Below are 12,683 nucleotides of genomic sequence, written 5' to 3'. Positions count from 1 at the left end.
GCTTAAACTTAGCCATATGCTTAAATCTCTAATGAACAGAGACCAGACTGCCTTTTTTAAAAGAAGTCTTACATTTAACATTTGCCTAAATACCGATTTAGGCTCAGGGATTTAAATCTATGGAATAATTTTAATTTAGAAAGACAGAGGTAAAAGGGGGAGGAAATTCTTTCCCTCTTCTGAGATGGAAAATCAGACAGAAAGGGACTCTGATATTCCATATAACATCCCACAGCATCCTCCCCCTTCTGTTTTCACTGTAAATAAAAGTTCACTTACTGCCATTCACTTCACAGGAATCAACTAATTTGAAAACTGCTATTACATCTCGCCTCAGTTTTCTGATGTTCAGACTAAACAAGTCCAGTCCTCTCAAATTTGCTTGTAAGACATTTTTCTATATGTCTTTGATCATATTTGTCATCTTCCTGTGGACTGCTCCTGCTTTCTTCACATCTCTCTTAAAATATAGTAACTTGAACAGGAGATCAGAGTTGAGGGCTTTACCAGAAAATTGAAAATATTGCTTGCTGGGATTTATATGTGACACTTCTTTTTATACATGGTGGTATGAGTGGTTAAAATGAGTCATTTTTCTACAGATTATTTTCCCTTATAACCCCAAAATAATTTCTGGCAAATCTACTGTGCCCCCCCTCATCTTATATTTGTGCAGAGGTCATGTGTTTGGTCAGAGAGAATAAAATTAAGCATAGCTGTTCAATATTTAATCACCTCTTATTTTTCCAGACTGTGATTCTAATTTGCTAAAACTGGTTTGAATTCTAATCTTAAGGGTGCTTGAGAGTTGTCCCAGTTACATATAATCCACAAAAAATAATAAACTTTTTCAATTCCACCCTTCATTACTAAAAATGGGGAATAATACCAAACCTAGGAGAGGTCAAAGTATGACTCCTTTTCTGCATTGCTCCAGTGTAACAGAAACCCATTTAAAACTGTGGGTTTTTTTTTTTTTCCTTTTAATTCAGTTTTCCAACTGGATGTGCATACAACACTTTCCCATTTTGCATTTCCTTGGTTTATTTATGGAAACATCTTTCAAATCATGTCAGAATCAGATGGTGACTCACAACTACTTCATTCTATGAATGCTGTTACCCTGCCATTGAAGGAAAAGTGATTGCTTTGACAGCTTAGTCTGATGTATCTGTCAGTTGTTACTTATCACTTTTACATCCTTTGCTTACAGGTGAGTTGAGCATTGCTCCTTATCTATTTGGCCTAGAATTTCTTTATCTGCAATTCTCCCCTGTTTAAAAATCAGATACTACATTCCCCCATTTCCTGTATTCTAGATTTCCAATCATTCTCTCATTTCCCTATTCACCCGTTCTAGATTATTTCAGCACATCCAGAAATAATAGAAAAAGTTCGCATTTTTCAAACTAATCTCTAATTTATTCTTTGCCTATATGAATCTCATTTCTTTGTGGTGGAGAACTGAACTTTTTTTTTTTTTTTTACAGTGAAGAATGGAGGAAAAGACCCTTGGGAATTCAACACCATGTTTTTAATATTTTATGTAATTCAGTAGCTAATAAGAGAACTAATGAGGGGTTCTCATGGGCAGAATCAAAATTAGCAGAACCTACCCAAAACATAACCCAACAATGTAACCAAAGACATGGGGTTTAGTTTGATATTTTTCCTAAACTGTATGGGCACACACCTATATAAATATATTTCTATTAAATTGCATACTGAGCAACTGAAATATCAAATTAGCAGAAAGATGAAATAGTTTGAAAGCTATTTTAAAAACACATTTCAACATCTGTAAAATTATTAAAATATTGGGGAAAAGCTCCCTTGTACCTTTTTCATTGAACAGAAAATACAGTAATTATAGTTCTGTGCCATGTTGTTCCCAACTTATTATAATAAATATTTTACATGCATTTCTTTTGTCACTTTCTCATCTCTTGATTCCTATGCAAAAGTTAATTTAACATGATGCAGAAACATCAGATAAGCAAGATGGTTCCCCTTTGTATTTGGTGGGAGGGATTTATACACACTTCATTGATGGTTCCTCTACATTCATGTGAATATTGCAATGTTTTAGTGTATTTTATGGACAAAGGAAGGAGGCATGTAAAAGTGTTGGGAAAACCTGCTGACATGGATGGGCTTTTACTCTTTCAGCCTGATGAACAGAGAAGAGAGATTAAGGAATAGGAGGGAAAATATCCATAAGAGCCATCTGACACCTGGAAAGTTTTAAAATTGCCAAAGGTAAAAACCAAATAACCACGACTGTAACTTTGCATTATCACCCTAAGTTTCCTGGCCCACTTAAGACTGCGCCCTGGAAACAAGGAGTTCATAAATGTTAAATTAGACAGACTTTGCTCTGTGATGCCAGCCATGGCTGTGACCTCAAGCAAGAATATAGAATGCCTTTCAGTCAGAGAGTCTGTCACTCATTCCCTTTGATGCTCTTCCTTCACTTTCAGGAAGAGAGCACAGGGAGTTAAGGTTGGTGGCCTGCTCCCCTGTTGTCCCTTATTTTACAGGCATTGAAATCCAGATGAAACCTCGAGCCACACACACACAAAATCCCCTTCACTTTCATCAGTAACTTTCTCCTTCCCTAAAGTTTCCATCAGAGAGCCGGTGAGCCTTATTATACAGTCACCCAGCTCTGGTGACCACACGGTCATGGCGAAGGAAGCGCTGTAGAAACTCCCAGAAAAGGTTCCTTCGTCTGAGCGCGCTCTGGCCGAGGCCTTTTCTTCCTCCCGCTTTGAGAAGCGAACGAGTCTCTGCGGGCGCTCCGGCTCCTGCAGATCACAGGGGCTCTGTGGCCCCTCGTAACCCCCCCGCTTGTCTCTCCTCTGGCAACAGCATCCCCAAACACACAGGGAGGGCTGAGTCAGCAGCCCAGGCCTGCCATGCCTTTGTTGGAAACTGGCCCGTAAACATTAGCTGTAGGCCTGTGCCCTAGCAAACTTCTCTCTCTGTCAAAACTGCAGATATTTGTCACGTGCCTGGGGTTTCGGAAGGTGGGACAAAGCTTGCGGCCTCTCCTCTGACTGAAAATTGGAAACTGGACTTGGGTCTGGTCAGAAGTGCCCGAAACACGTGCAGCCCCAAGGAGAGAGAGAAGTGGTTCACACCCTTCTCTTCCTCACCGCGCATAACAAAGCTGGACCATAGTTAACATATCAAGGACATATCAAGGATGATTTCTTCTTAAATCAGCGTAAGGTTGCAGATTTGTTTTGTTTTGTGCTTGCATCCTGACTAGACTGCTAGGTTGTCTGTCGTTTTTGTTTTTGTGGGACTGATGGCAATCTCCTCAACAGGGTTAGAGCACGTTGCAAAATGTCTGGAGCTCAGCCCATGCTAATGTCCCTACTGCTGCTTCTGCTTCGAGGAAGCAACTGGAGACGAATGACTGGGCTTAACTTCCTAATTAAGGAAGAGCTGGAGGGAATACATCATGGGCAGTAGGGGGAAGGAAAAAAAAGAAGAAAAGGAATTTTTTTCTGGTTTATGCTTCAAATGATTCATGACTTGCAATACATCATATGCAGTCCTGGTTCAACACGAGTCTTAGGCAAGTGTATTGCTTTAACTTGTAACCTTTTCTGAAAACTGTTGGAAAATTGACTAGGGTTCCATTTCAAAAATGAAAGACTAAGTGAGGACAGAAGTTAGACTGGAGAGGAACTGTGTTTGTTTTACTCTTTTCAACACTTGCTAAGGATACTTTTTTCACGTTAGTCTTCTGTAACTGATCCCCTTTATTGGGACTAAAGATTGATGCATCTATCACTTCAGAAACATCTCTTGTTTCACTATGACTTTAACAAGCCTGTGAGATCTAATAAAGTTCGTAGGGATGCAGAAATCACAAACAAAACTGAAGTAACCTACCCTTAGCTTTGGTCAGCTCCACATCCACCCGAATAAATGTCATGATCTAAGGCTCTATCGTACATAAATAACATCTATATACCATTTTTCATGGAACAACACCCCTAAAACTGAAATAGATTAGTTTTCCACCTCTTTTATTGTCATAATTTCTACAAAACTGATGCTTTCCTGAAGAAGGCTTCCATTCCGCACCCCTACCATGCTACTTCCTCCTGGAAAAAGGATCAAGAAATATTTATGACATGCAAAAAGGCTTCCATTTCTAAGGATATGAAATATGTTCAAGTTCTCATAAGAAATAGAGCATTACACTTGGGTTTTCATTTAAATATGATTTCTGAAAACTAATAAAAAAATTAGAAATGTTGGTGCACAGAAAAATGACAAGTGAGAAAAAATGCATATAAAAATATCCACAGGATAGCGTGGGGAACTAAATGGGGGAAAATTTCTTTTGCTTTGGAGAGAGCATTATGTAGGCAAGGCAATTTTATTAGCACGGTTGGATAAAATATAAAGGGTTTTCCTAATCTCAGAGACTTCAAAAGAGAATTTTTTTGAGACAATATTAATATCAAAGCCAGTTGTCACTATTATTAAAATGTTCTTTGCTCTTCATTAGTCACAAATGATCCCCTCGACTCACAAAAAGGTACTCGGTAAATTAAAAGCTTTTATGTAACACTCCAACAAAAGTTGAATGACTCCGGAGTTAAAAGGTAACTCTTGTGTCTGTCAATATTCAAAGTGGTACCCAATTTTTTCCTTTTTTATAGTAGCAATTTCCTTGGGGTATTTATTCATTTATAGATCTATTAAGAGATGGATGAGGAATGGACGATTAATGAAAAGCTTTGTCATTCTGAGTTCTCACAAGCAATCATTAAAGGCCTGATTTTGCATGGTGGGCAGCCTGCTAGGGCCATGTAAAATCCCTCTGGAGGATAAACAGGTCTATCCATCTCCAGGATTTATGTCTGTGTGAGGGCAGAGTGGTAATTCCTGGTGCTGGGTGCTTCTCCTAACGCACTCGGTCTAAGCTCTTCAAAAGAGTTTGTTTGCTGATCGCGTTAGCCAGAACACAGCTCATCCCTCCAGTGGGCTGCATTGTGCCACTCTTAATCGCTCTTTAATTGCAGTCTCACACTGCTGAACTTAATGGGAGCTCCTCCACCACTCCATGGTGAAAGGCTGGAGGATAGGATTATGAGATTTCCTCAGTGAAGGCACAGAAATGCCACACATGGTGCGGGGAAGTCACCGGAATTTGCCCACCACTGGATTTATGCTTAGAGTTTTCCCTCCACTGAGCCTCCTCTGAGGCTGAGATGTGGGGAACTAAGGATCCACAGCTGATTTTCACTTTCAGATAACCCTGCTGGTGGTACCATTTATTTATTGTGCCTTGTGGGAAGGTTGGTGCTGGAATGGTGGAGGCAGCACTGAGAACCAGATTTCCAGGATTTTATGCCTGCCCTGATACTGATTTGCCTTGTGTCTTCAGTTATTTTACTTTTCCCCTTTGTGCCTCAATTTTTCTATTTATAAAATGGTAAAAGAAACGGTGAGCTAAGGCTGAGTTAATACCTTTAGACTGCAATAGAAAGGTAATATAGTAGTACAAAGTATTAATTATTATATTATCTCTCTCTTTTTAATGGATTTATATTTAATTCAGTTACAGAGAGATGCTTTGTTCGCATAACATTTTCTACTGCCTTTGAGGCTCATAGGAGCAAGCTTGTGGGAAGGAAACTGGTAAGTGTTTGAATTTAGAAATGCTGCTGGTTTCAGTGTATTTAAAATGCTGTTGAAGTCGGGACGATTTAAATGTGTGAGATTTCAAATGTCTCATTGACACACATCGCAAATTCCTTCATTGCCTGAGGGAGCTACAGCAAAAGGGAAAGTTGGAGTCTTTTAGCTTCCCAGTTAAGGCAGCTTTTTTTTAAAGTGAGTTAATGATGGAGCATTTGCCTGTGCAGTTGTAACAGAGCAATCTGTCACTGTGAGAAGACTCCTGGGGTGACTACCAAGACATGTTAACTGGCAATGGTACCTCCATTGTACATGACCCATTGCTCGCCCCCGTGTTGCAATATATTCCAGCCAGATTCCTGAGTGAGAAATGGGAATGGATCCATGTTTTGAACAGAGGCACAGGCCCCACTCAGCTTGTAAAAACTGAGGGTAAGGGGACTCTGCTGAGGGAAGCAAGCTGAGGGTCTGACCGGCGTTCTTTTCCTATTCTTGCCCTCAGCACTGAGAGGTGCATCTGTTGTGTTTGTCACAGAGCTGGCTCCCCTCGTGGTCCCCTCGCTGCACACCCCGCCACGGGACACGCTGTAAGCACACTCTCATTGATCTTTACTCCATCTGATGACAGATACAAATCTGCTGCCACTGCACCTTATGCTAATGTTCAAGTGAAAATGAATAGTATATATGCACACCAGGTTGCACTTTACCTGCCTGGATGTGTTTATTTGGGAATGTGATGCTGAAACCAGCCTTCTGGGCCCATCTCCAGTTTTCAGCTCCAGAACAGCATGAGGTTTTCAGGTGTGTGAATTCCCCTACATTAGGATTTGTTTTCTTGGCAGAGGAACCAAGATCTCCAGGCTGGAAAAAGTGACCAAATGGTCTGACAAAATTCTTGCCCTGGCCATAGGGCAAACAGGACCATAGTTTACTCCTGTGGTTTGTTTCAAGGTCACATTTTTGTGTTACATGAGACTGGAACAGTCTTTCAGTGATGCTGGATAGAGCACAATTGGCTTGGACTCTCCCATTCATGCCATCCGTGATGATGGAGTATCAAACTGGAGGCACTGGACATTTGCAGCAGAAAAAAGAGTTAAAGTGAAACCAGGCTTCCTGACTTCTGTCTGTGGTGCAATTCTCAATGGAATATGGCTGGAAGAAACGTCTCAAAAATATGCAGTGATATTCCATGTGAAAGTTTCTGTAGCAGTCAACGACCAAATCCTCCATTTCATTCTCCAAGGCCGTAATTTCAGCTGATGTCTATGTCCAAAAAAAAATCAAAAATATAAGTAAACCAAATCTAATATATCTCATATACTCCTCCAGCTCCCAGAAGATAACATATTCCATATATCTAATGCATTTTTTCTCTTTTTGGAACTGAAACTCTGGAATTGCAGCTGCTGATTGTGAATAAAGTTTGAAATGAGAAATCCAATGCCTGGCAACTCTTTCAGTGAAGAATTTCTTCCTGATGTCCAACTGAACCTTTCCTGGCACAGCCTGAGGGCATTTCTAATCCTGTTGGAAATGTTGTCTCTGCAAAGTAAAACTCAGTCTCAGGAGATTCTGTGTGGGATCAAATCTGCTTTGTTTCTCTCAAGATCCTCTTCATGACTGGAAAATTATTTTCTTTTCATGTCACACTGTTCTACACCCCAGGACATTATTTGTTCCATTATTTGCACAGAAATTAACAAAATCTCATTTTATCTGGAATTTTGCCCCACATCCTCTACCGATACCAACCTCAACAAATTCTTTTTCTTTCTACCCCACTCTTAAGAAACAGCTCTAAACTTATTTGTCTGTGTCATTCCAACTTCCCTAGTCCTTCCCCGTGAGATGATGATGTTTCTCCATCCTGCCCTCAGATCAGCTCTCATTCTTGTGTTCTAGAAGAATCTCCTTCTGCTCTGTGTCCCCTGCCTGAGTTTCTTTGTGGTTCAACAGGAGACAGCACGTGCCGTGGCTGATCTGGTACATTGGGCACCCTGACTGATTGATTTGCCAGCCAGCTGAGATGAAAGAGCAGGGATGGCTGCTGTGTTCCCTGCTTTTCCCTCAAGGGAATAATTTAAAATCATTCTCTTCTACCACCATTTGTGGAAAATACCAACTGCCAGAAGACCTGAAGGAACTAAGACCCCTATCCAGACTAAGATTTGACTGAATTTGCCTCATAGGTGTGATTGACAGGCAGATCAAACTATTTTTATTTTTAGCTCGGTTCCTAAGAAAAAAAAATATCAAGCTGTAATAAGTTTCAGTCAAATGGACTCTGAAGAGAAGATCAGGAGCCTTTATCATTTTTCCTCAATTTTTTTATACCATCCTTAATCTGACATATCCAATTACAATCTATGTGTTCTGATACAGAGTTGGTAGAGGGTATTTCTTTTTGTAAGACTGGGTATTAACACAGGCTCTGAACACTGCTGGGACTTCCAGATGTCACTGTAGTAAAACTAAGTAAAGGTAACCTTATGAAAAATATCTCTGAGCTGTAGCACATTCCCACACCTGCAGGGAATAGAGATACTAAAGGTACATTACAAAACTACCCAGAATGTAGAATCATAGAATCTCCTGAGCTGGAAGGGACTCACAAAGATCATCAAAGCCCAACTCCTGGGCTTGCACAGAACACCCCGAGAATTACACAATAATCTTGCATTCTGCCAGGCTTGTGCCAGCTCTTGCCAGATACTTGTGACCAAGAATCTGGTCACAAATCTTGCCATGACCACTTTCCTGGGGAGCCTGTTCCAGTGCCCAAACACCCTCTGGGTGAAGAGCATTTTCCTGATATCCAGCCTAAACCTGCCCTGATTCAGCTTTGTGCTGTTTGCTCAAGTCATGTCACTGGTCATGTCACGAGCACAGGGTTCAGTGCCTGCCCTTCCTCTTCTCCTCAGGAGGAAGCTGTAGACAGCAATGAGGTCTGGCATCAGCCTCTTCTGGAAGAAAGGAAGAATCTGGAATGGAAAGAAAAGCAACATTGCAGGGAAACCTGTGCTGTCTGGATCTTCAGTTTTCCCAGAGCGAGTTCTCTTATCACTCTGGATCTGCACATTCCCTGGGTGTTAGGCTTTGCTTAACTAGCAAAATCATCCCTGCTTTTGCAAGAGCAGAGCCACTTAGTGCCTGTTCACAGACCACTTTGGTTCAGGCTATCTTGTGTTCTAATGAACATATCACAGCAGTAGCTCAGAGCTCCCCATATTTCCAAAAAGCATATGTTAAACAATGTAAGCAAAGAGAAACCGTAGCAGGCTTCGCTTGTCCTAACAGTCCATCTGTTTCCCACTCCCCACTGAGCACATCTCTTTTCCTGGTTCCCTTTCAGGTGCACTCTTACCTTATGTAACGTGCTTTTTATTGGAGATTCATGCTGTGACCCTGTCAGAATTGCTACAGCAGGGGTGACCTCGGTAATGACTGTCCACAGCCTGCCAAGCTAACTTGGTCAGTGTTAGCTGATTAAACTTTTAACAACATCCCCTGTGCGATAAAGGGCAAAATGACAACTTTGCCCATCGTCAAGGTGTCTGTATAATAAACTAATTAGTAAACCACACAGTCTGTGGAGCTTTTAATGAGTGCTATCGTCTGGCCTCTGTAATAAAAACCCAGTCTGCCCCCTTTTGGGATTCAATTAAGGCACAGACTGTCATATGCTTGGCCTGGCTGATCAATGAATCCATTCCGACCTTTGTCGGAGCTGTTTGCAAGGTCACTGGCAGTGGTGAGGGAAGCCAGCCTGGTGCTGGGGAGACAAACCCAGCAGCACCCGACAGGCACCAGCATCAGCTGCTAATGTCCTCCAGCTCCTTTGACATCAGCAGAAGTTTCTCTCCCACAAAGGTTAGCTGAAAGAGAATGTGGCAATATGCATATACATAAAATTTAAATATATGGATGCCAGTTCTTCTGAACAGAAAGGTTTCCCTGTTATTTAAAAAGTTCATTAATTCCTTCACATCTGCATATACCTAGACACCTGTGGGGTTTTTAAGCACCAAAATATGCTGTTTGTTCTCTAAGCTGCATTTATTGCTATGATCCAGATACACAAACAAAACAAACACAATAGAGTAGCCCTAGATTATACAAAACAGCCCCCTTTTCAGGTCCTTGCATGCAAATAATACTTATCACTATACAATTCCTGGAGGGGTTTATAGCACTGAAATAATTTTTATGGTGCTCCATTGCAGTTTTACAGACAGGAAAATTTCTTGGGGAAAAAAAAAAAAAAAAAGTCAGACAGGCAATGACCCAATGAGATACCCAGGGGCTGTAGTGAAGGTGTCTTTAAGTAAAGATTTCAGGTTTCAGTCCTTTCACCTCTGACTTCCACCCTCAGGGGGATAAACAGGAATCAGGGGACTAGCAGAGGGAAGCCAAGGCCTTTAGTGTCATTATCATCTGTCCTGAGCAGTGGCTAGGTACCTGAGCTCCAGGCAAGCTCTGTCCACAGCCACACTGCCACCAAGGATGCCCTTGGTTTTTATCACTGCTGGAACCTCCAGACCTCCCAGGCATCACTCCCTACAGCCAACAGGAAAGCACTGCATGAGGTGACCTGGCAGGGCCATCAGAGACTGTCCTACTGTAAAATTTGCAACCAGAAGAGTAAAAAACTGGATGGAGTTTATGAATTCATCCTGCACAGGTGAGAACACTAACCTCCAAACAGTGGGCTTTCTCTTCTGTTCTCTTTTTTTTCATTTGAATTGAATAATCTCTCTTCTGCCACCTCACAGTATTTTATAGCCTGGGGAATAAGGAGGTGTCTGAAAGGTGATTTTTGACTGCTGTGATGCAAAGGAAAGGAAAAAAAGAGTCTGGTCAAAATTGTCCCACTGATTCAGAAGATGAGCAATCTCTGTAGGCAAAACCCACTTGAATCTATGTCAAGAGACCAAGTTCTGTTGGTCTTTAAATACCAAAAAAGCAGAAACACAGAGGTGATTACAGTACAATAGTGATGCCTAGTACTTGCATTCCTGCTATTTACATTCCATTAGAGGTGGGACACAATGGAAATGCAGATCTTTGCCTTTTCTAATGTAGGCAAAACAGCACTTATCTGTTCACCCTTGACTACGGAGTTACAGCAATCAGACAGTTTACTTAGTTATCTAACAGAAATCCTACCAGTATATATTTTAAAATTATTCTTCATTATCTCTACTCCAGTGACTCCATCCTATGCCTGTGTGAGTCTCTTCCTATTTTTCTCTGGCATGTCTGCATGTAACCAGTCTTGCATTTCTTACTGTGATTCCCAGCTGCACCTCAGTTGCCGCTGTGTTCCTCTCTTGCCAGAGCTGCTAGGAGTCACAAAACCCTGCTGACATTTAGGACACCCACACCTTTCAGCAGCAAGTCCCTAAAGCCAGCTCTCTGCTAGGGCCCCCCACTTTTCCAGAACTCAGGAGTAATGTGCATTATTCCTTCAGCTGCTGCCTCAAAACCACAAAGGGAAAGGTGCTCACAGCCCAGGATGGCTCATGAAGCAGACAACAGGTGAAGCAATCACTAAAGGAACATAATTCTGCATTTCTCAGGGAAGTTCAAACAGTTATTTTTTGCTGGGGCCAGCCTTGCCTGTCCACACCAGCCCACAAGGCACCAGCAGGAGGTTTTTGTATCTGGTAGGTGTCACTCTGCTTTCCTCCTTCCAAATGCAGCTACAGCAATTAGTTCCAGAATTTAGCCAGTTAAGATGATTGAGAGGTAAGGAGTCACTCAAAGGGGAGCTTTATAAAAGAGGAGAAGAAAAAGCAAACATCAACTTCCTAAAAATATATCTGAGAATATTCTTTTTTTTTTTTTTTTTTCATTTTGGAATTCAAGTAGGAAAAATGAGCACTTAATTAAATGTTTCGATTTTTTTACCCCTCTCTGGGTAATCCAACATTTAAACCAGGAATATTATAATAAGGCATTTTTTATTAAAACTGTGTCAAATCTCAGTTTAGATTTCAATGCCTCAGATTGAAGACGGACCAACCTGAATATGTCTCTGTGAATTTTTCACAGCAAATGTGCATTTTGGTACTGTCTTCTGCTGAGATGGCTACAGGGTACTGGGATGTGTTTCTTTCCATTGTATTATTTTTTCAAGCAATATTCTGTGATTTAAGGTAACATATTTTGATAATTATGGTTATGTTGCTCTGTGCTGTTGAACAGATCTTTAAGACAGGTTTTAAGTTGTGCCTATGTGGTCTTACCAACCTTAAGACTCTCTAGATATATATATAGGTGTAGCAGTAGTTCATATGCATTGGAGAAAGAATATTTTCTTCATTTTTCAAAGAAAAACCTGAAAAAAGAATACATAGATGTAAAACAAATTTAAGATTAAATAAGTTTTACACTAAAGGTTAGCTGAAAACATTCCATGTCAATCTGCACCAAGAATTTAAAACTTTTAGAAAATAAACTATATAAAATACTGCTTCATAATGTCTTTTCTGAGTTTCCCAGCTGTCCCTTTCTATCAGCTGCTCATTTACAGCCCTTAACTTATAAATAACAAACAACATACACTTGGATGCTATCAACCTAATTCTTACCAAATGAGCAAAGGTGTTTTGAAAATGTACTGGCCCAGACCCCAAATGCAAACCTCACAGCTTTACGGAGGATGTTGCTGTGTGCAATCTAATTAGCTCTTTCCTATGGTTAATGTGCTTTTCCTTGGGTTTGCTGATGGCTGGAACAGCGCTCAGATTGATGTGCAAGAAGGCCTCATGAAGTTCAGTGACTTGTGCCTCACCCAAAATCACGCACAGACTTGGAGCAGTTTGACTTTTTTGGCTGATGGAATTGCCATGAATACTCACCTGCAGCGTGGCTGCACCCACTGCTAGAGGTGGGAAGAAGGTGCTGTGAATGCAGGTTTTCACTGTATTCAATCATTATTTGTTGCCCTGTTCTTTTAAAAGTTTTCTGTACCTTCTGATGTTTACATATTTCTACTGGAGTTCTCA

At 40.9% G+C, this 12,683-nt stretch overlaps 1 long non-coding RNA gene across 1 annotated transcript; it reads left to right on the top strand.

Moving 5' to 3' along the window:
- The first annotated feature begins 2,432 nt into the window (after positions 1 to 2,432).
- LOC128788623 (uncharacterized) lies at positions 2,433 to 9,254 on the top strand. Its single transcript, XR_008431147.1, has 4 exons — positions 2,433 to 2,502; positions 5,588 to 5,667; positions 6,170 to 6,254; positions 9,026 to 9,254. It is a non-coding gene; the product is annotated as an uncharacterized LOC128788623 (long non-coding RNA).
- Positions 9,255 to 12,683: the final 3,429 nt, after the last annotated feature.

This window comes from Vidua chalybeata, chromosome 5 (genome assembly GCF_026979565.1).
Source record: "Vidua chalybeata isolate OUT-0048 chromosome 5, bVidCha1 merged haplotype, whole genome shotgun sequence".
NCBI classification, from domain to species: Eukaryota; Metazoa; Chordata; class Aves; order Passeriformes; family Viduidae; genus Vidua; species Vidua chalybeata.
Note: the sequence above shows the minus strand (reverse complement) of the source record. Positions and strands in the feature narration are given on the sequence as shown.